Source organism: Cetorhinus maximus, chromosome 27 (assembly GCF_964194155.1).
Source record: "Cetorhinus maximus chromosome 27, sCetMax3.hap1.1, whole genome shotgun sequence".
Taxonomy (NCBI): Eukaryota; Metazoa; Chordata; class Chondrichthyes; order Lamniformes; family Cetorhinidae; genus Cetorhinus; species Cetorhinus maximus.
The window spans coordinates 11,785,630-11,811,669 of NC_135905.1; the positions used below are offsets into that span (position 1 = coordinate 11,785,630).

General features: G+C 40.4%; 1 protein-coding gene across 4 annotated transcripts in view; it reads left to right on the forward strand.

The window, feature by feature from the left end:
* The window catches only part of mapk8a (mitogen-activated protein kinase 8a), a 485,513-nt gene that overhangs the window by 411,919 nt on the left and 47,554 nt on the right, over positions 1 to 26,040 (forward strand). Inside the window, exon 1 of one of the 4 annotated variants that reach the window (XM_078530728.1) lies at positions 1,281 to 1,301. The exons of the other annotated variants lie outside the window; for them this stretch is intronic. The gene's annotated coding sequence lies outside the window, so the exon portion shown is untranslated. Of the gene's footprint in view, positions 1 to 1,280; positions 1,302 to 26,040 lie in introns of those variants that run through there. 4 annotated transcript variants of the gene reach the window in all.

A 26,040-nucleotide genomic window follows, 5' to 3' on the forward strand; every position in this document is an offset into this window, starting at 1 on the left:
TGTGGCCTGGTCAACACGCCTCAGTCAAGCAGCACCAACAAAAGAGATTTTCTGGTTAATCATTCATATATGGTTGTGCGTTGGTATATACAGATGAGTGACACATTTGCCTACATGAATACAGGGCCTGTAATTATGTGTTGGTTGTGAAGCACTTTGGGTTGCCTTGAGGATGTGGAGGAGGGCTAAATACATGCAGTTTTGTTACAATTTATAAATAAGATTTTCATTAATGAATTCTCAATTTATGTGAGACAAATCAGCATTTCAAAGAGCAAGGATAAGAGGTTTTCAGCATGGTATATCAAGATTCACAATTGTGTTAACAGCCACAGGACTTGCAGTTTTTAATTGTATGGTTAGGCTAATGTTCAATTATTATAATTAGCATACAGGAGCTTGATTAAATTGGCATAATGTATTAGTGTTATCACTATGAATCATGCAAATCAGGTTTCTTTGAATTGTTTTGCTGTTTGTGCTAATAGATATCTTGAAACAGTGTTGTCATTGGCAGAGCTGATTTTACCCTGTTTTGCACTGTTTTACCAGCAAAATGAAGGCTTGGTCTCTCGTCTTTGACACAAGTTGTAACATTGTTTGGAAAGTAGGATCCTCTGTGCTAAATTCAAGTTGGCTGTGTTAAAGGAACTTACAGAAATGGCATTTTTGTTTAATGTAAAAAAAATGGCTAGGTGTGAGATTTACCCTGCAAAGACACCTTCATGTTAGATTGTGTGATCATAGGTCTAAATGATTATCAGTGGTAAATCTGAACTGGAACTAGTCAAAACTTCCGCAGTTCAACAGTAAAACAGGATATTCAGCTCTCATTACCACCCTGCATGCATCTGGCGTCTACTCTAACCTTGCTGACACCTCAGTTAAATTAATTTATTTTATGTTCTATCGCATGGTTAGTCTATTATCGAGACTGCCTCTTGCATCTCTGGAACGTAGCTTTCCTAATTACTCTCCTACATGTGCCATTGCTGTAGTCCTTTCACATGGCTTTCTCAATGGGAGGATTAGCTTTATTTAATGCACTTTTCTCTGGTCTCTTGCTGTTGCCTCATCTAACCCTGTTAGATAATCTTTTCCAGCCACGTGGTTGACTTTACACTCTATTCTTCTGATTCCAGGTTATTGTATGCTCCTGACACACACTTTCCCACTATCAGAGGCTGATTGTTCAGCCACCAACACACCTACTCTTTGGCACTCTTTGTTAACTGTCTCCCTGTGTCCTGAGTTCCTCCACAGTTGTCCTCTCTTAAGGAAAGTTCTTACATGAGACGCATGTAGTTGTTAATTTGTACAGGCTCTGTTGAGGAAAAGAGAGGTACAAGTCAATTTATCTAAAGTACTGGTGGGGAGTGTAGGTGGTCACTTAGTGAAGAATAAGTGAACATTTTGCATATGAAAGTAATTTGAAAGTGGCTTGAAATTCTTTAGCAACTTAGACTTTGTTCCCATATGGATTTTGACAGCATGAGTTGTGTGAATTGCAACGAAATAGTAACTTGTTACAATAACAATGGTTGGGAAACTGCCAGGATCCATTTCAAATCTTAATACCATCGGATTTATTGTTAAGACAATATGACAGTTTTGATGGGAAGCTCCTGCATTTTAGTGATGACTGTTCTTGATTATGGTATCTTACAGTGACATAGATAGGAACTCATTGTAATGGATGGGATAGTTCATTGTTATACAATCTCTTTACATCCCTTGCCAAGAGTGTAGAATATATTTCTATCGCAGATCTGATAAACATACATCTCTGGTCGGAAGTAAATGTCTCGCTTTCAGTTGTTATGCCTGTCTTGTTCTACATCTGGTGACCGGCACTGGTTATTAATTTCTCGCTAAGCATTGCTGCAGAAATGTCACATCTAGCTCCACAAATGCATGTGGGATTGTGGATATTACTCCTTCATTTTAAATCTTACTTGGAAAATGTGTGGTGGTGTTTCTTACTTTCTGAAATATGTTGTACATCAGAGTGCTGCAAGAGACCACTTGTGCTCAATTAAACTCTCCAGCACATTCAACTGTTTCTAGCCACTAACAACTGCCTAAAGTTAATCTTTTTAAAAAAAAAATGTGGATGCTTTTATCCACAGATTCACTATAAAACTGCCTTTTTTAAAAAAAAGTGGAATTGTTGCCTAGTCATCTCTCTCTGACTCCTTCACACATTCTTTAGATTATGATCTTCTGCTGATCAAGACTCTTGATGTATTTATTGCACAGTTCTGTTTTGTCTTTGTGGGTGGATAGATAGGCCAGTTCACTTTTCACTTTTTAAAAACAGCATTGTGCAGCTGATAATGTAAATGCGATGGTAACCATTTTGCCTGTAAGCATTGTTTATCGCAGACTTCTGCAAAAACCTTTGCAAGCAAGATTGTTTTAATTTTTAAAAAAAAGTAATTTCTTTGCCCCTGCACAGTGAATTGTAGTACAGTACATTTCAGGGAAAAATATGGTTTCACTGACCATTGTTGGAAGACTTGCTAAAAGCAATGATTTTTGCAGGCTGAAAGGTGGGTTAAGTAAATTATAATTGATTTATTGAGAAATCATCATGGGCAAGTGCCGAAATGTGGCGACAATTCAAATAAAACAAATAGTTTATGGCTGCCCATAACTATGATTATCATTAAAATAAAAATAGTGTAAAATAAAAGGATTGCACAATTATGATCATTTTAGCATACAAATAATTACAATCCGTTGCCAAATGCTTCTCTCAGATTTTCCCAGTGTATTTTTTTTGTAAATGCTAGCACCAGGGCTTGCTCATGTTTTGAGCAGATTTTAGTGTGGAATTCTGCAATTATCCTTCATTTAAAAACAAGTGGACAACTAGAAGATTTAGCTGTTTTATGTGGAAGTCCTTGAGAAGCATTCACTATTTTAAGCGTGTTCAGTATGACAAGCCTGATCCCTGAAATTTACAACGTCTGTCTGAAAACACAGCAAGCTGAGGGAATTCTTTTGATTGAACAGATCTATATAGGTCGGCTCTTGTCTAGATTTTTCACACTGCAGTAGGACAGCACTAATGGACAGTGAAGTTTGGGTTAATTAAAGGTTATATAAATATTGTACCAAGTTGTGAAATAAACATTGAAGTAAGCAATATGGTGGGATGTCTGCAGATGTGTCAGATCAGCTTTTAGAAACTGCAGTCCATTTCCATTGAATTAGATTGGCCAACGTCACTAGTTAATAAAACAAAGGCCAAAATTTTGAAGTATGAACAGAATACTTCATCATTGACACATGCTGGACAACGCCTGTAATTATGGTAGTAATTGTTTTGATACAGTAATAGAACAGCGTATACTCCCAAAACTTAGCTGGAATATGGCCAGACTCCAGCCGGAAATGTATGGAGCAGCACTGCCTTTTGTTAGACATTTAGCGTCATGTTATTGGCAGTATCAAATGTTGAGCCAGTAAAGTGTTTAACGAATTCTGTTCATGCACGTATTCCCCATAGGGGTAAAGCTTGTGAGAGCCACAGTGCAAAGGTACACAGATAGCGTCTTGTGATACATGAGCAGTTGTCCTCATTTTCTCTGGCCTGCATTTATTATTGCTGGTGATGGATCAGAGAATCGCAGAATTTTAATGGCACAGAAGGAGTCCATTTGGCCCAAAGTGTCTGCACTGGCTCTCCAAATGAGCATTATGACCTAATACCATTGGCCTGCCTTTTCCCCATACTCCTGCACATTGTTTCTATTCAAATAATCATCTAATGCAAATAATCGTCTAATGCCCTCTTGAATGTCTCGATTGAACCTGCCTCCACCACACTTGCAGGCAGTGCATTCCAGACCCGAACCACTTACTGTATGGAAAAGTTTTTTTCATGTCACGTTTACTTCTTTTGCAAATCACTTCAAATCTGTGCCCTCTCGTTCTTAATCCTTTTACGAGTGGCAACAGCTTCTCCCTATCTACTCTGTCCAGCCCCATCATGATTTTGAACATCTCTATCAAATATCCTCATAGCCTTCTTCTCTCCAAGGAGAACATCCCAACCTCTCCAATCTATCTTCATAGCTGAAGTTTCTCATCCTTGGAACCATTCTTGTAAACCTTCCTCCAGCCTGAAAAATATCCATTGACCATTGACCTCTGTTTCCTATTACTCAGCCAATGTTGTATCCACGTTGCTACCTTCACTTTTATTCCATGAGCAATAACTTTTCTGTCAAGTCTGTTGTGTGGCAGTACATCAAATGCCTTTGGAAAGTCCATGTACACAACATCAACAGCATTACGCCCATCGAATGAATTGACTGATTTATATTTAAAATGGTTGATCAGTCCTGATTGGCCACACTGATTGTCTTCAAGGCTCAAACACTCATACAGTTATCCTGTTAGATGTAGTTTATATAAGTTTATGCTCTCACTTCTAATATAATTTTTTATTTGAACTAGCACTAAAGTAATAGTAAAAGGACAATGCAGCATTAAATTCCACCATTTGACCCATCAAGTTTGTGCTGGTTCTTTCAAAGAGCAATCTGGTTAGGCTAGTCTCTGGCTCTCCCTCCAAACCCTTGAAGCTTTCCTCCTTCAAGTATTTCTCTAATTTTCTTATAAGGTTACTGTTGACTCTGTATCCACCACCTTATTAGGCAGCGCGTTCCAAATCCTAACTACTCATTGTGTAAGAACTAGCTGAAATGTTGATAACCAGAGGGTGCAGATTTGGGGTGATTGACAAAAGAACCCAGGCTTCATGAAGAACCATGACGAGTGGTTAGGATTTGGAATGTGCTACTGCTGATAAATTCAATAGTAACCTTCCAAGGAGCATTGAATAATTACTTGGGGGAGGAAAAATTGCTGGGATGTTGGGGAAGAGCAGGGGAGTGGAACTAATTGTTTTGTCCAACAAAACAGCTGGCACAGACACAATGGGCTGAATGGCCTTGTGTGCCATACTGTTTTATGAGCATGGACCCTTTTGATCTGTGAAAAGTGACAGCATTTTATCTGGAGAAAGCATGTTGAGCTAAATAGCACCAGTGGGCAGATTGGTGTTGTAGACCTGTGCAGTAGGTGCATTCAATAGAAACTAATATCTCTATTCAGTAATATCATTAATTCACACATTGGTCTGCAGTTCATAACCATAGGCAGTTAGCAAGTCTAGAGAAATTCCAAGTTTCCCTGAAGTTTACTGTGCTTGCCAATCTCTACAGTGGCACACGTCTGCGATCCTATTAGGATCAGAGTATGGTTAACTACACAGGCTTGTATAGGTAAATGCGTGCAGGTGGTATGAATGACACATGATACCGTAATGCTAACTTATTGTCGAATTCCAAATACGAGCTGGCAACCCACATCACAGGCAAGGTTATTGTTCAAAACCAGTTCTTGATATTTGATGTAGCAAATTCTGAATGAAGATTTTCCCCTTCGCATCATCTTAAAGTCCTAGACCTCCATTGGCAGAAAAACAGGCTCTTGAATTTGGTATCAGCGAGGGATTTTTTAATTTTTGTTTGAAAATTGCTTCCATCTCCAAAATATATAGGGAGGCAAAAGAAATGAGGTTAGTATTTTAATATAGTTATTAAATAAAAACATGGAGAAGTTAGTAAGGGTTTTCGTATTGTATAAAATAAAGCTGAAATTAAAAGTGTATCATCATGCTTTTCTTTAGAAACCTGTTCAGGTGCCAAGCAACATTTACCTTCTTCAAAACAGATAATTCTGGAAATACTCAGCAGGTCAGGCAGCATCCATGGAGAGAGAAACCGAGTTAACATTTTGGGTCAAAAACCTTTCGTCCGAATCGTAAAAAGTTCTCTGACAGGGCAATGACCTGAAATGTCGACGCTCTTTCTCGCTCCACAGATGCTGGCTGACACACCGAGTGTTTCTAGCTTTTTTTAATTTCAGATTTCCAGCATCTTGTATTTTGCTTTCGTGTTTATCCTTTTCATTTGTTCATTGTCATTTCAGTGATATTTTTGTCATGCTTACATAGTGCCATTGTACTTTGTACAAACATATATCATTGTTGTGTATTTCGGACCTACATTTTTGGTTTCCTGCAGTGAGGATATTTGTTGTTGCCTTTAATTCAGGTGCTTGAACGTGTTGTCCTTTTTTAATTCACATATGTTGTCTTTATTATTTTCATAATACTCTGCAAAACCTTAATTATCCAAATTGGTACCATTCATAAATTAGCACTAGTCATAATGTACTTGGGAAGTGGGCAGTTAAATTTGAGATATTTTGTGAATGCATTAAAAATGATGCAATGAAAGAATTGGGGAGAAATGAATTTCTGAATGAGGTGGAAACTTTGTTTTTTGTATTGACCAACTTCTGACTGCTTAACACACATAGCAAAAGAGTCAAATGTGTCTGTAAAAGTGTTCTGTAAGGATATCACAGCAATCTGCTGGGAACTGCTTGAATAATTTGTGCTCTGAGTGACATAGTGAAGTATCAGCCTACTCCAGGAAAGCTCTATCTCGAGCCCAAGGTTGCAGTCCATGACCAGAACCTGTCAGCAGTGGATAAGTTCACTTAACCTCAGCAGCATGTTCTCTCGAGCTGTCTATATTGTCTACGAGACACATGCAAGAATTGCCAAAGCAATTGTAGCCTTCAGCAGACTTTGAATGAAGGGGAGTAAGTTTGCCTATCAAACTGGAAGCCTGAGCAATAGTCCTGCCCACTCAGCCTTGCGTGTGCAAGACTTGGACAGTGTACTAGCATCATGCTATGAAGCTTAACTACTTTCACTTGAGCTCTGCCTTCAGAAGCTTCTGAAGATCAGATGGCAAGGCAAAACACCAGACTCTGAGGTGCTCATCTGAGCTGCCATGCCAACCATTCACAGCATATTGAGACAGTCACCACTGAGTTGGGCTGTTCATTGTAGCCAGAATGCCTGACACTCACTGGAACCAATGGACTTGGACTACCTTAAATATTCGGATACTCTGCTTAAATCATAGGATGATTTCTGCTTCAGCTGCAGGATTACAATGCAGTTTGTGAAGTGCATTGTTAGTGTTTAATACCGAAGGCACATCTTACGATAGATGAATACAATATTTTCTTTGAAATATGAATGACCTGCATGGATACTGAATTTGTAAAAAAAAAGAAATCTGCTTCATTTTTCTAAAATGTTCATCCAAAGTACTGTAGGCACTTCTGCATTTAAGATTTTTATATTTGGCACTGTTACATTTCAGGCTCTCTGCCAACTCTTTGTGTTCTCAAGCAAAATGCCTTTTCCATACAGAGATCTTCATCTTCTGTGATCTGAAACTTATGCCTTTATGCTTGCCATCAATAGGAATAGCATGTCACAAGATTAACTGTTGACCTTTTTTTACTGAACTATTTAGAACAGGAAGTTATATTGTAGTCCTAGATATATGAGAAGGAAGAATGCTATTCGGATTGTATTGTTCAGGCTAAAATTTGTAATTCCATTTATTTAAGATTCCTAATTATATTGAAGTAAAAGGAATACAGCAGTTGGTTATCTATGCATATTTGATTTGCACAATATTTCAGAAATAATAAGGTCCAAAATTGTAGTCCTTTCAGACATTTGGATCAAAGCAGTGTTATTTTCTTGATTCATGCATCTTCACACAGGTACTATCAAATAGTGACCGTCAGAAATACTTCTATATACTGAAGGCATATTTTTCATAGCCCAAATCAAAAATTGTCCTTTCTAACTAGGCATATAAAACAGATATAATACAATATTCACCTTTTAGCCAGATGGAGCATGTTCCTGCAGCCTTCTGACCTTTGATTAAATTTGTTTTGACAGGGGCATTATCAAATAAAATTTGACACCAAGTTACTTGAAAAATTAGTGCAGGTGAACAAAAGCTTGGCTATGGAGGTGGGTTTTAAGAGCATCTTAAAGGAGGAAAGAGAGTTAAGGAAATTGAGGGATGGAATTCCAGAGCTTAAGACCTTGGCAGCTAAGGGCATAGCCATCAATGAAGGAGCGATTAAAACCATAATGTATATTATTGTGGGTTTGCAGCCCTATCTCTGGATAAAGGAGCCAGCTTTAAAAATGGAAGTGTGATGCTGCAAGAAAGCGACTTTTATCGCAGAGGTGGCAAATATAAAAAAATCCATTCTGAATCAATTTACACTCCTGGGTTAGCATCTGTGCAAAGCTATTTTACTTCTCATGGGAACTAAATGTGCAATACAATTTTGGAAATTAAAAATTGAAAATGGTGGAAACATTCAGCAGGTCAGGCAGCATCTATGAGGGGAGAAACAGTTGATGTTTCGGGTCTGTCACCTTTCATCAGAAATGGTAAAGTTTAAACTTTGCGTTGTTCCAAGGTTGTCCAACGATGCACCACCACTCCATTAGCTAAAGTGAAAGACCTTTCTGTAGCTGCTTAAATGTACAGATACTTAAGTCTTTGGCTCCTTGAGGTACATGCTCCCAACATGACTGAAGACAGGGTGAGCATTTTGAACTCTTCAGATTTCTCCTCATTTTTTGAGAACGATGGGATTGAAATCCGGCATCTTGTAGATAAACACTTGCTTAGGAAGGAGGAGGGCACATATGGAACGTGAACATCAAGGTTTGGCGGTGAGGTGGGGGAAGGGAGGTGCGCTCAGTGATAATGTCTGGAAACTTCTGTCCAATAGTAGAAATCAAACTTAAGCCAATAGTCAGGGGTTTTGTGGCAACGTGTGATGTGGATAATCTAGGGGGCAGAGCTGCAGATGCATTTGATGCAAAACTCGCAGCTGGCAGAAGATTACTCTTCCCACTGGTGTGGCATTTTTTTTTTGAAGAATGGAAGGTTTAATTGCGCTTTTGAATGTTTTTGATTGAAGTGGGCACAGTGGAACCGTGGTTTCAAGCAACCATTTTCTATGTTCATCCATGGGAATTTTTTAAATGTATGATAGGAGGTCACCAGCTGCCAACATTTGAGCAGTTTTTCTGTTAGTTTTTACTGCCACCTGGTCTTGTTAATAAATCAGCTGATCGGTCAGCGATTAGCTCCTCATGAAACACCCATGCAGCTCAACCTCTTGGATTTTTCAGAATGCACGTTCTCCTAGATCATCCCCTCTGTCTACAGTACTCCTGCACAATGGAACATCTCTAATCCACCCGAATGACATATATTCCGTGAGCTCCCTCTAACAGCACTGTTGGGCATTACAAACCCTTGCAAGCCATTCCAACACCGAGTGACTCCTACTCTTCCCCAGTTCTCGTGCAACACTATGCTACTTCCATTTTCCCACAGCCACCTTCCAAAAATTCCCCACTCCCCTAACCATTGTTACATTTGCAGCCTGCCATTCCCTGACCCACAACACACCCCTTTCAGATCTTTGGATCCTCTTTCCCAATAAACACACACACACCGGAATACCCTTTGTTGACTCTGACCCCCATAAACCCATCCTATTGCTCCCTGACTACGTAAACCTTACACCACTGTCAAAACATTGCACTATCATTATTGTCTCCTCTCTCCCTGCAACGTGGAACAATTCCCTTCCACTTGCTGTTGTGCAATAAAAAACATTCAGAGAAATTTCATTGTTTCATATTTTTTAAAAGGTTGCAATGCAGTGTGAGATCTAATGGTACAGCACCATATGCAGACATTACAAGCCTTAAACCATTTTGAAATGCTGGTGTATGTCTAATCTCGGGATCTCAGCCAGCACATTCTAACCGAGTTCCTGGATCAAATTGGTTACATTCTGAATGGGCGGGGTGTTGTTTTATTTAAGTTTGACTTTAAAGAGGTCCGACTCCATTTGGGCAGAATAATGTAGTGGGCATTGCCTGGTGTAGCACTCAGCCTTAGAGAATGGTGTGTCTTGCTGTGATCAATGCCGTGGGAGGTCAAACGGCAGTGTTACGAAACTGGGATGTTGCAATTGGGATATGTCATTTTCTGCAACTGCACAGCCCAAATTTTGTATTCAGAAAAGAACATCAAATTAAAACAACAATTGCAATGAAAATTATCAGCGAATAAAACAATTAACTGAAGCAAAGGGTAAAAGAAGTCTGAAAGACAAGGATTGAAAAAAAACATGTTTCACAGTGATCTAATTGAATTTACCATTTAAAGTTATCTCTTGTTTCAGAGTAATATCTTTAACATTTTTACTCAACGACCTCAGCCACTCTCAAATGCTTGGCTCATAATTGATATTCTACCCAGAGTTGGCCCTCTGGCAGTGAGCCAGAAGGTTGGTGCCATCGAGAATACCAACCCTCAAATTGCTAGGATTTTGCAGTCTGAGTACAGTGTGGAGGTTCTTTTTTTTTAGTGTATGAAAATGTTAGAATTTTACTTCTTTTGCAGCTGAAGTTTCACAGCAAACCTAGTAATTGACAGGCTGGTTTTGAGAAATGAAACAAAGGAGTTGGGGATGATTTAAAGTGCCCATGCTTAGTCTCAAATTCTCAGTATAAACAACCTTTGTTTGTGCGAGGATTTATTTTAAGTTTCCTTACTCCGCTCCAGTGGGTAAAGAAATTTAAATTTATTTTCCAAGCTGATCAAATGTTCACTGTTCAGGCCAAGGTCTTAACACTCTTGTGAGATGGAAGCATTTTTTTCATCTTTGGTGTATTTCTTTTACGCTTGTGACAGTATATAGTATAACAGGAGTTAAAAGTATGTATACTCTGAGAAAACGGTCCTGTTTATTGATGCATAATTGTTTAGGAAACCCAGTTTGCCTGATTGGTATTGATGAGACCTACTTAAGTAGTTGCTTTATTTTGATTTTCTTAATGACTTATTACTGACTTATTCTGTGAGCTGCTGCTTTGTCCATTGTTTTCAGAGCATTGTTATCCTGTTCCTTAACTTGTCCTTATTCCACAGTGCTCTGATGGTGCCTGTTCTGGTTTGCTCTTGGAAGTTAAGCAGCTGTAAATTTGGTTAGCACTTGGATGGAGAGTGCTTGGGAATACCAGGTGCACAGTAGGTGAGCTGTATGCACAGCAGGATTGCTCTGGCTACCTGCCTCTCTTCCATAGACTTGCCCGTATCCTGTTGACCCCGGTGAGGAAGCATGTATCTACACAGTTGTTTAATGCCTTTGCCATCAACCCTATCAAGCCCTTTCATGACATTAAAAGACCTCTACCAAAGTTGAGGAAGTCATGTGCAGCATGTGACTTGTCCAGCAAGCCAAGCACAATGACCAGCAATTTCTGTTTGATCCTGGGGCATGCTACAAAACCTACATGTGGGGCAGGTAAACTACTGGGGGAGGAATTTGCTTACGGCAGTAGTTTGGGATGCTAAAACTGAGGAAAAAAATATAGTGTTTCTTCCACAATTTTCTTTGAGAAAGACCAACGCTCATACATATCAGAATGTTAACTGAACTTAAGATTGTTAGGAATATATCATAATTTTCATAATGTTGTTAGGAATTTATTGTAGAGTAATAGTGGGGTTTGTCTCTGTGTGGGACTTAATTGAATTAGAGACAGCTGGCCTGAAGGCTTTGATGTAAGAAGAGAAGCTAGGTTTGAAATGCTAAATAGGTAAACATGGGTGAAGTTTTAGAATGTGAGGTGTAAAGGCAATATTTGCATTTTTAAATAAACCAGAATAGCTTGAATTCAAAAGAGGGGGGTGAAATGTTTCACCTAGCCAGGAGAAGTTAAGCAACAGTGTGTTTATTTTTCCCAAAGATTACTGGTGAAATTGGCACTATGATAGATTTTTATTATTAGAGAGGTAAAGTCCAAAAACATTGTGAAACAATGGGAATTTGCATTCAAAGGGGAAAATATGTATAAAGGAGAGAAGGTTGTGTGCAAGGGAAGGCATTCTAAGATCTAACAAGTGTGAAAAAGCCTCCAGCCTCTGTGCCCAAACTGCTGTCTGCAAGAACTGAAGTTAAGAAAACTCACTTTGAATTTGACTGTTCAGGGTATCATTTTACTTTGCCTGGGTCTTTTAAAAACTATGTATTTTACTGTTGCCCTAACAGAGGCGTAACTGGGAGTTAAATTAATTAAGGGGATAGGAGTTATCATAGTAGTAATTTGTAGACCTCTGTTTGTGCTTACAATTATTTCTTTAATTAATAAATATTTAATTTAGGTTTGTAAAAAACCCTCTAAGACTTGGTGGCCTTTTTACTGAATTCAAAACCTGCATATCGAAATAAATACAAATTGCAAATAGTTGTGGCAGCTGTTTCAAGTTTCCCTCTGGAATTTGAGCTACTTGGCATTTACTACCCTTCCGCCTGCCATAACAAGATTACTCTGTTATGATCTTCTTTACCAGCCCTTAGCACTCCCTGTTTTCAGTCACTCCTGTTCTGTTTCCAACCTAATGGTATCATTAATACCAACTGCTCTAGCTCTCTCCCTGCACCTCTAGTGCTCTCCCTGTGCTCCAGCTCTGTCCTTGCTCTACTTGTGCTCTTGCCAAGGCTAGTCAGACTGTGCAATAAGGAGCAGGCATACCCATCGCTGGTAATACCTTTAAGTAAATACCTGTTTTCTTAAAAGCATTCATAAAACACTTTTTAAATGCAGGATTTAGCCTTGTAATTTAGGCGGAGGGTCCGTGATTAATCCATTTGAAAAGGTTTGAGAATCACTGCACTATTGCCGCTTATCTTCAATTCCCATGCTGTCTTCAACAGTCATTCTATTTTACTCCACAGCTGTTCTTCCTTTGCCTACCTTTGTATCAGTACTTCTGTGGCTCCACTCCTATCTTTTGTAAGATGATTATTGTATTGCCCTCTTATAGTTCCCCCTCCCATGCTTACGAGACCTCTAGTAAGCCCCAGTAATATTTCCTTAGTCTCCTTCTATTCCTCATCTAAATGCTGCACTTTGGTGAAACGACTTTATATCACCATGTATAAGCCAGCGAGACCAAAATCTACATCTGTCAAATAAGTGTTACTTGGGGTGCTTACTGTATTTAGCGTCTATCCAACATCAAGTTTTGGATCAGCTCTAACTTTCCACGGTTCAACATCAGCTGAAGTCATGTCAGCACTGAATAGCACATGTACCTTGAGCTACCTATTCATATACAGCATCAATTCTGCAGTTTGGGTTAGATTGATACTGTGCTTTTATTTCTTGCCCTCCCATTTCCACTGTACACAAGTTTCAACTTACCCAGTATTCTGTGGTCTAAATGCTTTTCATTGCAAGGTCCAGCAGACTCCCTCCTCCTGTTCTTGTCAATCACTGTGTAGCCCCATTTTCACCTTCATGTCCATGCTCCACTGTTTGTGATCATTTGTGATCTTTACCAGCCCTATATCCAAACCTGCACCCTATACAGTACTCTGCCTATTCCTCTATTATTGGAAGCCAATCTTTGTCACCCAGCCTTTCCTTCCAAAAAACAGTGGCCTGAATCTTGCATTGATAATAAAGGGGAAGTTAACAGCATTCATTGTTATTACAAATAAATTAGAGAAAAACTTCCAGAGTCCTTGCATATGCATTTAAACATGGAAATCCAGAAATTGTTCTCACCCATACCCACTACTCCACAAGTGCGCAGTAACAGTGCATACCAACAAAACTGGCACTGGAATCAATGTAATGGCATTAAGTTGCAGAACTTATTCACTAGTTACCCACTTAAACACAGCAGATAGTTAGGGACTTGCTATTCACTACGTGGACAGCTGCCCATAGCTTTCACAGGAGGTTGAGCAGAGATTTGATGCCAGCAGGAATCTCTACAGGGCATATGTGGTGTGTGAGACCAGGGCAAGCCAACAATAAGGCTTTTCATCTAATTAGAATAAAGAATGTTGACGGACCCTATGTTGTGTCTAAACCACGAAGTATAAATTAGATTTAAATCACATAAAGAAAGCAAAATAAAGATTTAGAAAGAATGCAATTAAGAGAGAGTGATGGTAGAATTGTTTTTAAGTTTTGAATTTTTTATTTTTTTAAACAAAATCTCAAACATTACATTCTGCAGGAATGAAATTCCACACTTAAACATTATGGGCCAGAGGGGTTGTTTTGTAGTACCTAATCAGATATAGCTGAATTTCCCCAGTTCACAAAATGTGTCCTCCAATAACCTTGCTGCCACTTTATTGGAGTAAGCTCCATTCATTCTAATTCAGCAAATCCTCACCTGCACACAGATTCAGAGATGAGCTATTCAGCAGGGCCCACTGTTGATTGGACAGTCACTGCCAGTAGGCAGATTGCCTTTTGTAGTTTGGCTTTGACTGAATTGGCTTCAGTTTTGATAAATGAAAGGGCAGAATGATGGGTTTTGTGGGGCGGGGGGAAAAGAGTGGTGTGGGGGCAGGTCGGTGCTGGCTGATGGGGCAGCTGTGTTTGTGAGGGAGGTGTGATGGCGATATTGTCTGAGAGATCTGGAGCCTGGTGTCGGGTAACACAGGGTGCGTTAATGCTTGGAGGAACGGTTTTGGTCTGCTTCTTTAGCTCAACAGAGAGTTTGGTACCTCAGTCTCACTCAGTGTTTAGTCTGAGCCTAAACATGGCCCTGTGTTTATTGACATCGATGCTGTGCTCCCACTCTGTGTTTCCCTGGAATCGGATAAGAAAATGTGGTCACCTCCTCCAAAATGAAGTAGTAGGTTGTAACCTAGCTGAATTTTGCAACGTCTTAATCCCCTTTGCGTGCATTACAACATTTGGCTTGTCAACAATCTTGTGGAGAGTGGAATTTAAGGGTAAACTTAATTGGTTTTTCTAAATTGTTAGTTTAGTGCTTTGCGTTTGGTATTTCTAGCTGGGTGTCTGTTGAAGACGAGGCGCACCCAATCCAGATTGCTTGCCTTTATGATTTATCATCTGTAACCATTTAACCATGTGTAGATACCATATGACTCTCCGTTAGTTGAAGGGCACACTGCTTTCTACCGGGTTCAACAGTTTAACCCTTTAGTCACCGTTCTTAGAGCTCAGTGTTTTAAATGCTTCTCTAACTTCATGCGATTGATGTGGTTTTATCAGAGTTCCTATTGCGGTATTGCTACATGAAGTGGTCACTTGAGCCAAACCTTGTAATTTCCAAAACCTTTTCAGCATACACTCTTTTTATGTAAAACTTAAACAAAATAAATTCTAGAATCATTGAATCCTACAGCACAGACGGCTATTTGACCTACCGTGTCTCTGTCAGCTCTATGAAAGAGCTGTCTTATTTCATCCCATACACCAGTTTTTTTTCCCCCCACTAACCTGCAAGTTAGACCTCTTCAAGCTGCCCAGTTGTCTTTTGAAATTTACTGAGGAATCTGATTCCATCTCATGTTTAGAAAGTACAATCCAGATCTTAAACTTCCGTGGTAAGGAATTTCTCCTCATTTCCTCTCTAGTTCTTTTGCCAATCAAATTCATGTCTCAAACAAAGATCTATTAATCGTGTTGATGTCCATCATGATTTCTGTTTCCTGGGGCATGTTAATCAACGAGCTGGATTTTTTAAGGAGCATTCACAGTAAATATATCACGGTCCCGATGTCACTGTCTGATTTCTCTATGGTGGCTAAATGTCATAAGCTGAAAAAGACGAGTTGCAGACGTGTATGGCAAGTGATGAACAGCATTTTCCCCTATTTTAAAAGCAGAAAAGCTTTCTGTATTTTCAGTTTGTTTTTGGGTAACCCTTTGTTTTTGAAGGTGAGGAACACCAGTGATCTGGATTAGGATGCTTTTCAGCTTTGGGATTTGAAGATTCTGCATACTGCTGTAGGTTTCTGGTGGTAAACAATTGTAGAATGTGTCATGGACCATAAAAGATCCTTCATTTTTTAATAGGGCGTTCTTTTACAAATAGTCATTTTGCTGAGTGTTTCTGCTGTTTATAGAGGCAGACATGGAAGGCATTGTATTGAGTGAGCTCTCATGTAAAGTTTTGTTGTTTATTGAGGGATGCTTATGGACCCACTGTTTGTCACTTCTACCCCAGAGGCTTCACAGCAGTGGAAGACATTACCCAAGTAACTTTCAGTTCATATCAATAAGAGGCCTATGAAAATCTTTCTTGAGTCCAGCTTTCTTGCCCATTTGGAGGAAGTTGCGAACATGGGTCAATTTAAACCAGTGGCCAATGAAGATATTCTTGCTTTTTTAGGAAAGCATTGCATGGAAGCTGAACTGAAATAACCACAGATAATTACCACGTACAACCAGCTGTTAACCTTTGAGCAGTATGCCATTGCTTTAATTTTTCATTTGTTTCCTCATAAACCTCTCAGGTTGCAAAATGGAGATAATCCTGTTAACACGAATTTGATTTAAAAATGGAGCTCCCAGTGAAGCAGCTGCACTTCTGTTGAAGCCTAACCTGAAGTGACAAGAAAATTGCACTCTATGTATGGAGGCATTTCATTTCAATTGGCAATAAATATGTGACTTTCAGATCAGAAACTGAAGGAGGAAGTTATAATGAACTGGAGGTGATGCTCAGAGGAATGACCGTCTGTGAGCACCACAACCTTTTCCTGCTATGGTGGAATGATTTAGTCTTGAGTAAAGCCATTGCATGGCAAAATGACAAAGATCTGCCCTTGTATCTTTCGAAGAAATTGTGGTCCCTTTTGAATCTTTAGCTAAATTTGATTAAGTTGATTTATACTTATTTAATTCAATATTTAAATTGATTTAATCCCCTCTTCCCTTCCAAGTTTCTGGGATCACTCATTTCTCTTTCCCTCCCCAATCCAGTTAAAGTTGGCATTCCCCTGACTGTGTATTGACAGTGACTGTTGGCAGACTATTTGACTTCAGGTGGCATCACAGCCATGTTAAAAGCTGTTGACGTTTGACGTTCACACAGATTTCTATCAGAAGACATTGTATAGCAATAAAGTGAGTTACTTTCTTTTTGCTTAATGGGTCACCTACACTGCACCCCAACCCCCCCACACCCCCCACTAAGCCGCACTAAAGCAAATTGTAGCATCATCACTTTGATTGAGATAAAGTTCAACTCAGCACATATTTTTGATTGAACTTAGGATAATTAACCACTGCATAATCACATAATAACAATAATCATAGTAAGAATTAGTCATCATGGAAACTTCCCACAGAACCTCCAATTAACCCACGAAGCAGACACTGGCAAGGAAGATCAGTGCCAGGGGAGGTTTAGGAAAAGAAAGTAACAGACGTTCATGAGTGAGAAAGAAGGATTGCATCACGTCGTAAGTTAGTCGACTAGAATCTAGAGTACCAGCACTGCTGGGAAAGGGAGGGCATTCTGCTCACTTCTGCTTCTTTGCTGGAACACTGCAAATTTAATCATGCTGCCCTGCCCTCTCTCTATATCTTTCTTTGCTTCTATTATTTATCCACCCATGTGGGATGTCATGGAAATGACTACCTGTAGACTGAAAGATCCTTAAAATGTAGTACATCCTTTCTTTCTTACCTGAGGAAAGTCTGTCACTTTTTTCCCTAAATGTACCTTGGTGCTGATGATCTTTCGCTATGGGAGGAGGTCTGGAAGAATGCCCAACAAACCGTTATGGCAACGAAATATTCTTGTAAAGTAAACCAATTCATCAGTTGAACTATAAAGAATCAAAGTCCCTTGGATAGGCTTGAATAACTAATTGGGTACCTGCAAGAGGAACATTTTCTTAGATGTGTAGAAACCCCTGAGACCTTTGCGTTTAGTGGATTTTAGATTCTAAAGAAGTACACTTCAAGGATTAATGGATGCGAATATTTGCAGCCCAGCTCACTTGGTTCCTGTTATTAGGACATTTCTATTCCGTCTGTTTTATGTTATTTTAGCTAATGCGGTCTTGCTTTCTGAAATGAATTGCATGTAGGGATCCAAAAGAAACTTAGCCTTGTGCGCAAAAGGGAAGGAGCACACGCATTTGTGCTGTTAGAGATGACAAGCAGCTCATAGTGAGATCTGGGCCTGGATTCAGATGCTGACTCTGTAAGCTGCAGTCATACCAAAGTGAATTGATTTCTTTTGGGAACATCGATCCATTTTCTAAATATCAATTAGTGCCCTTTTAGTTGCTCATCTTTTTCATTGATCTACCCTCAGGACAGAAGACTTCCACCTCAAATCTAAACCTCGATCCATCTGACTTGGCATCCTTATGCAAAATGAGCACTGACACCCACTGACTCCTTAAGTACCAATGAAGGGTCCAAAAATTCCCAAAGTGTTCTTGAGTGTTTGTGCTACTTATGAATTCTTTTACTCGCTACCCTTGATATGTCGCCAAGCATTTCATTTAAAGGAGGAGGGTTTTGGCATTGGGATGGCTACACCTTCAATAATCTTTTCTGTTAAAGCAACAATTGCCAGCTTCCCAAATAGTTGAGTGCAATAGTTTCAGCAAAATGAATCCTCTGTGGCTTAGTGAATATGACACATACTGATGACCATACAGAACCACAATACCAGGTGATTCGTATAGCCAAGACCAGAGTTAGATTCAGGCTTCAGCATACTGGTAATTTGTTATTCAAATCTGCGTTTTCATGTTAGAATCGAAGTTTGTATCCTGGAATTGCTAATCTTGAAGCTTTCATCTTAGCGAGGCACACAGAAGTTGGCCCATCTATCATTAAACTTTAATTGAGCTCCCAGTTAGCATCGCATCATGCCAATATTTAGAATTTATCGTCAAGAGAATAGATTTGTTTTTAAAATCAGATATTTTGTTTAACCATTTACGTGCTCTGCCTTGAGATCTCTCTTTCCTGCTGCATCCCTCCATTCAGCCTAACATTGGTAATTATTTCTCAAACATTCCAAGCCCCTTGCTTCTGGCATCTCTCCCCAATCCTCTCAGCTTCTCAATCTTTGTCTCCTTCCTTTAAGAACTCCTTTAAAGTCAATTTATTTGGTGTAACCATTAGTCACTGCCCCTAATATTTCCTTTTTTGGTTCAAAGTCCATTGTTTTCTTGCACTTTTCGTGAAAAGCCATGGTATATCTTCCTTCATTAAAGGTACTGTATAAAAACTAAGTTGCTGTCTACTTTATCTCATTGTGCCAGGCTACATTTCAAATTCACAATCTCTCCAGGTTAGTAAAAAAATCCACAAAACGGGACTTTTAAACTGGCATTGTTGCTGATTGATTCTTTATTAAATTAAATTGGCTGACTTGCTGTAGCATTATTTGTTGTTGTCCTTATACCTTTGATTTATAGCTAAAAAGAAAGAAACATGCATTTATATGCAGCTTTTCATGATTGCCAAACGTCTCAAATTGCTTTACAGCTAATGAAGTACTTTTTTGAAGTGCAGTCACAGTTGCAATTTATGAATTGGCAGCAATATGACACCTGAGATACGTTTGAGTCCAAACTATCTTCACTGTTTCCCATGAAATGAACCAAGTTCTGGGTGTGTAAGAATACCACTCCAGGTTGAGACAGGTGTGGAACCTCTGTGTACTGTTGGACCCAGCCTGGGGTGAGTTTCCTTGCCTATAATGCCATCATGCCTCGCTAAAACATTGTTGGCCTCTGCCACTGCTTCTGGCCTACCTCTGCTGAATCCCAAGCCCCATGCTTGTATCATGCTTCAATGTTAATGCTTACTAAGCTGACCTTCCAGCTCAACTCTCCAAAAGAGCCCAGGCCCCCTTCTGCACATCCATAATTTTGCTCTTCCCAAAGCTGCACCGGCTCCCTGTGCCCCAGAAATAAATTTCAAAATTCCCTACTCAGGTCTCTGTTGTAGCTTTACCTTCCCCTATAACTCGTGACCCCCTGCAGCTTTGACCGCCTAAACTAGTGTTGTACCAGGCTATAGTAATAACAAACAGCTCCCAGAGTTACAGTTTAGAAGTTTTAGAATCACGGAATGATAACAGCACAGAAGGAGACCTTTCATTTTATCATATCTGTGGTGCTGGCTCTTTGGGAGAGCTAGAGTTCCCTACTCTTTCCACATAGCCCTCAACATTTTATCCAATTCCCTTTTCAAAGTTATTATTGAATCCACTTCTACCTGCCTCCAAGGTAGTACAGTCCAAATCACAACCATCTTGTCACCAACTCTGTCACTGGGAACTGTTTCTCTTTATTTACTTTATCACAACGACTTATGGCTGTGAACATTGCTATCACATTTTCTCTGAACATTCTCTGCTTTAAGAAGAACAGCCTCAGCTTCTCTAGACTCTCCATTGACTGAAGTCCCTTATGTGCTATTCAGTAAATCTCTTCTGCATGCTCTAAGGGCTTGGCATTCTAAAGTACCCATTATTGAACACAGTACTCCAGCTGAGGTCTAAGCAATGTTTTATAACGATTTAGTGATAAATTCTTTGCTCTGTGCTCTATACTTTTATACTAATAAAGCCCAAATGCTTTTCAATCCCTGCTCAACTTGTCCAACTACCTTCATAGATTTGTGTACATACACCCCAGGTCTCTTTCCTACAATTCCTCTTAAAATGGTACCATTTAGTTTATATTACCTCTCATTCTTTTTAATAAAATGTAGTCCCTTTCGCTTCTCTACGTTAAATTTTATCTAACATGTGTTTGTTCATTTCACCTGTCTGTCTTGGTGTACTGCTGCATATCCAATCCAATACTAGCAAATTTCTTCTCATTCTTTCAGAGGACATGGGCATCACTGACTAGGCCAACATTTTTATTGCCCATCCCTAATTGCCCTTGAGAAGGTGGTAGTGAGCTGCCTTCTTGGACCGCTGCAGTCTGTGTGGTGTAGGTATACCCACCGTGCTGTTAGGGAGGGAGTTCCAGGATTTTGACCCAACAACTCTGAAGGAATGGCGATGTAGCTCCAAGTCAAGATGGTATGTGGCTTGGAGGGGGACTTTGCAGGTGGTGGTGTTCCTATGCATCTACTCTTGTTCTTCCAGGTGGTAGAAGTTGTGGGTTTAGAAGATGATGTTGAAAGAGCCTTGTTGAGTTCCTGCAGTGCATCTTTTAGATGGTACGCACTGCTGCCACTGTGTGTCAGTGGCAGAGGGAGTAGATGTTGGAGGTGGTAGATAGTGTGCCACTTAACTGGGCTGCTTTGTCCTGGACGGTGTCAAGCTTCTTGAGTGTTGACGGGGCTGCACTCTTCCAGGCAAATGGAGAGTATTTCATCACACTCCTGACTTGTGCCTTGTAGATGGTGGACAGGCTTTGGGGAGTCAGAGGTGAGTTACTCACTGCAGAATTCCCAGCTGCTGACCTGTTCTTGTAGATGCTATTTAGATCACTGGTCCAGTTCCGTTTTTGGTCAATGGTAACCCCCCCCCTCCAGAATTTTGATAGTGGGGGATTCAGCGATGGTAATGCCATTGAATGCCAAGGGAAGATGGTTGGGTTCTCTCTTGCTGGCGATGGTCTTTGCCTGCTTCTCGTGGTGGGAATGTTACTTGCCACTTGTCAACCCAAGCCTGAAAGTTGTCCATGTCTTGCTGCATATGGGCACGGACTACTTCAGTATCTGAGGAGTTGTGAATGGTGCTGAACATTGTGCAATCATCAGCAAACATCCCCACTTCTGACCTTATGATGGAAGGAAGGCCATTGATGAAGCAGCTGAAGGTGGTTGGGCCTCGGACACCACCCTGAGGAACTGCTTCAGTGATGTCCTGGGACTGAGATGATTGAACTCCAACACCCACAACCATCTTTCTTTGTGCTAGGTATGACTCCAACCAGTGGTAGGTTTTCCCTCTGATTCTCATTGACTCCAGTTTTGCTAGGGCTTCTTGATGCCACAGTCTGCCAAATGGCTCATGGTGTTGCCCATGGTCAATTGATGTTTTTTTTTAAACATATACGGACTAGTGTCATACCTAGCACAAAGGAAGATGGTTGTGGTTGTTTAAAGCCAATTATCTCAGCCACAGGACATTGCATCCTCAGGATAGTATCCAAAGCCCAACCATCTTCACTGACCTTCCCTCCATCACCAGACCAAAAATGGGGATGCTTGCTGATGGTTACAGTGTTCCGTGCCATTCTGGACCCTGCCGTCCATTCATATATGCAGCAAGACGTGGACAACATTCAGGCTTGGGCTGATAAGTGGCAAGTAACATTCACACCACACACGTGCCAGGCAATGACCATCTCCAAAAGAGAGAATCCAAACCATATCCCCTTGACATTCAATGGCATTACCATCGCTGAATCTCCCATTATCAACACCCTGGGGGGTCATCATTGACCAGCACTGAACTGGTCCAGCCATATATGTACTGTAGCTACAAGACCAGGCCAGAGGCAGGGAATTCTGTGGTGAGTATGTCATCTCCTTACTCCTCAAAGCCTGCTAGCCACCTATAGGGCTCAAGACAGGAGTGTGACGGAATGCTCGACACATCCAGGACGAAGCCTGCTTGATTGGGACCCCTTCCACAAACATTCACTCCCTCCACCACTGAATCGTGGCAGCAGTGTGTACTATCTACAGGATGCACTGCAAAAACTCACTAAGGCTCCTTCGACGGCACTTTCCAAACCTGCGGACCCACCTAGAAGGACGAGGGCAGTGAACGCTTGGGAACACCACTGTTGCATGTTCCCCTCAAAGTCAAACACCATTCTGACTTGGAACTGTATCGCTATTCCTTCACTGTCACTGGGTCAAAATCCTGCAACTCCCTTCCTAACAGCACTGTGGGTGTACCTACACTACATGGACTGTGGTGGTTCAAGAAGGCAGCTCATTGCCATCTTCTCAAGGGCAGGTAAGGATGAGGAGTATCTCTAGCAGCACCCACGTCCCATGAATGAATAAAAACAAAGGATAGAACCGGAGCTAGGAGGGACACTTCTGTAATGATCTCTGTAGAGACTGAGAATGGTTTAAAGAGGAATTTGAACTTCCGGGTATTAAATAAAAGAATGGCACAGCAAGATTTCACATTTTAAGATAACTTTTACTGTATCAATGACCAAAGACCAAAACACTATTAATTAAACAATTTTCATAGGCAACTTATACTACAAGCAACTGAATGAAATTTGCCGTTTTCTACTATTACCAACAACCGAAACCCCCAATTTTGTATTGTAACTCAGTCTCTTAGGTAGACATTCACTTCTTCCGGAACCAATCCAAAGTGTTTTGCAGCTCCCAAGGGGTTTGCTTCTGTTCTTTTCCCTTTCCCAATGCTATCTTCTGTAGTGAGAGTTTTTCTTGGGGATTCTCCCTCAAACTTCAGCTAGGAAAACTCTCCAATCAGCCAGGAAAACTCTCCCGCTTTGTTTTAACTCCTCACGAGCTAGGTTTTCAGACTGGGTGCGATCTCCCACCTGCATTCTGCATGTTGAATGCTGGTCAGCATTTTCTCTGCATAAGGTGCAGGCCTGGCCAACCTTTTTTTTTCTCTTACCCTCCCAGCCAGTTGCAGATCACCCAAGACCAAAAACTGCAGCTCCCCTTCTCTCTGTGATATCTCGGGGTTTATAGGGAAGCCTGTAATCTGATCTCTAAATGGCTTCTGTGCCCCTCAAGCTATATATGACTTAATTCTCTCTCTCACTCTCTGTCTAATGGAGAGAAATGCTTATGGTCTTTTGTGGTCTATGGCTTTTATTTACCCTCTTTTGGCAACAGGGGAAACAATAGCTCAGTATCCAAGAGTAGAAAAGATAATCAGCTATCTCAATTACCACTGCTTTTCATCTTAGAAACAAAGAGATAGGTTGCAGCACACCTATTTATGACTTGATACCAATAACACCTTTCTGGGTTTTAGGAGACTTAGGGTCTTCTCATTGTGGACTTAGAAACAGCTGTCATTGTCCCCTCCCTTTCAATAATACACTGTGCTTCTCTTCATCTCACAATAAACAACCCAGCTTTACTATAATAAAAGCAAAAAACTGCGGATGCTAGAAATCCAAAACAAAAATAAAAATACCTGGAAAAACTCAGCAGGTCTGGCAGCATCTGCGGAGAGGAACACAGTTAACATTTTGAGTCCGAATGACTCTTCAACAGGACTAAGGAAAAATAGAAAAGAGGTGAAATATAAGCTGGTTTAAGGGGGGGGGACAGGTAGAGCTGGATAGAGGGCCAGTGATAGGTGGAGATAACCAAAAGATGTCATAGACAAAAGGCCAAAGAGGTGTTGAAGGTGGTGATGTTATCTAAGGAATGTCCTATTTAAGGGTAGAAAGCAGGACAAGCAAGATACAGATAGCCCTAGTGGGGGTGGGGTGAAGGGAAGGGATCGAAATAGGCTAAAAGGTAGAGATAAAACAATGGATGGAAATACATTTAAAAATAATGGAAATAGATGGGAAAAGAAAAATCTATAGAAATTATTGGGGAAAAAAGGGGGGGCGGGGATCGGAAAGGGGGTGAGGATGGAGGAGAGAGTTCATGATGTAAAATCGTTGAACTCCATATTCAGCCCGGAAGGCTGTAAAGTGCCTAGTTGGAAGATGAGGTGCTGTTCCTCCAGTTTGCGTTGAACTTCACTGGAACATTGCAGCAGGCCAAGGATGGACATGTGGGCATGAGAGCAGGGTGGAGTGTTGAAATGGCAAGCGACAGGGAGGTCTGGGTCATGCTTGCAGACAGACCCAGCTTTACTGTAAGGTTCAAGTGTAGATCATGTGACTCCTTCCATTTAACCTACATTTAAAGATACTGGTTCAAGCCATGATATTCATTTAAAACCAAATAGCCCTAAGACATCACAATCATAGAAACCTTGCATGTGTAACACTTAAGAAACTAGCTTGCTACCACCACTTACTGGCCAGAGTTTGCAGCTGCATTGTTAACGGCAACATGACTTGCTGCAATTCTATTCTGAATGCTTGACACTTGATATTAAATGTTGGCTTGCAGGGATGAGCAAAAACCACACCAGGTTGTTGGGCAGGGAGTTCGTGCATACAGAATATTTTTAGTATATTGGTGTAATTAAATAATTAACAAGATAGCTCTTGAATCGCTTGCTTAAATATCCATTGTTCGCACTAGGTTTCAGGGAAATTTATAACTTGACTCCATTAATCTTAGCAAGTTTGTCCCTATGTCTACATTGATCTGAGGTAATGAAATCCTGAAAATTAAACCAGGAAATATGCCAGAAGGAAAAAATGTAATATCACTACATTGATTTCCTGCTCACGACTTGCTTCCAATATTGAATTCTCCCCCACACAAAAACCAAAAATGCTGGAAAAACTCAGCAGGTCTGGCAGCATCTGTGGAGAGAGAAACAGAGTTAACGTTTTGAGTCCCATATGACCCTTCTTCAGAGCTTTTATCTTCGTGAATTCTCCCCCGTTTGTTTAAGGATACTTTCCAGGCGAAAGACTCCACCGAGTTGAACGTTGTGTTTTTACACAAAGCCTGGTCTTGGCCACATTATCCTTCTTGTTGCGAAGATATTCGGTGGGTGGCAGAGAGCTGCAGAACTCCAGTTCTATTTTTAATCCCTTCAGTGAGGTTGATTTCTCTTCTGTGGCTGTTTGAAAATCTGCAGGAGACATTTTCTTAGAAAATTCAATATTACAGGCAAGGCACAGGTTTACTGTTACTGAATAAATCAAATTCTCTTTTTGATTGAATGTGATGTGGAGGATTGCATTTTCTAATTCTGACTCCCCCCCCCCCCCCCCCCCCCGCCTCAATTGATTACTTTCTCTATCACTATTGCCCATAATGGAGAGCACTGCTTTTTCTTGATTCAATGGCACTTTATCATATATGGAATTCCCCCTGGCGTTTTGGGGATCAGGGTAGAAATTCATCTTGGGCGGGGTGCCAAATGGTATTGGGTCAGCCACTTGTTATACAAAGTACCTGATAATTCAGCTCCTGTGTAGCCAATGTAATTAAATAATTAAATGCCTATAATGGGCAGGGTGATCCGATAGGGCCCACTTTCACTACACCGACCGAGACACATTCCTACCCGCAACTTTCACAACTCCATCCATTTTTATATGCTTATTTTAGTTTGTAGAAACTGCAGAAGCGAGTAGTCTTGATTATGAGACATACAGAGGAGAGGT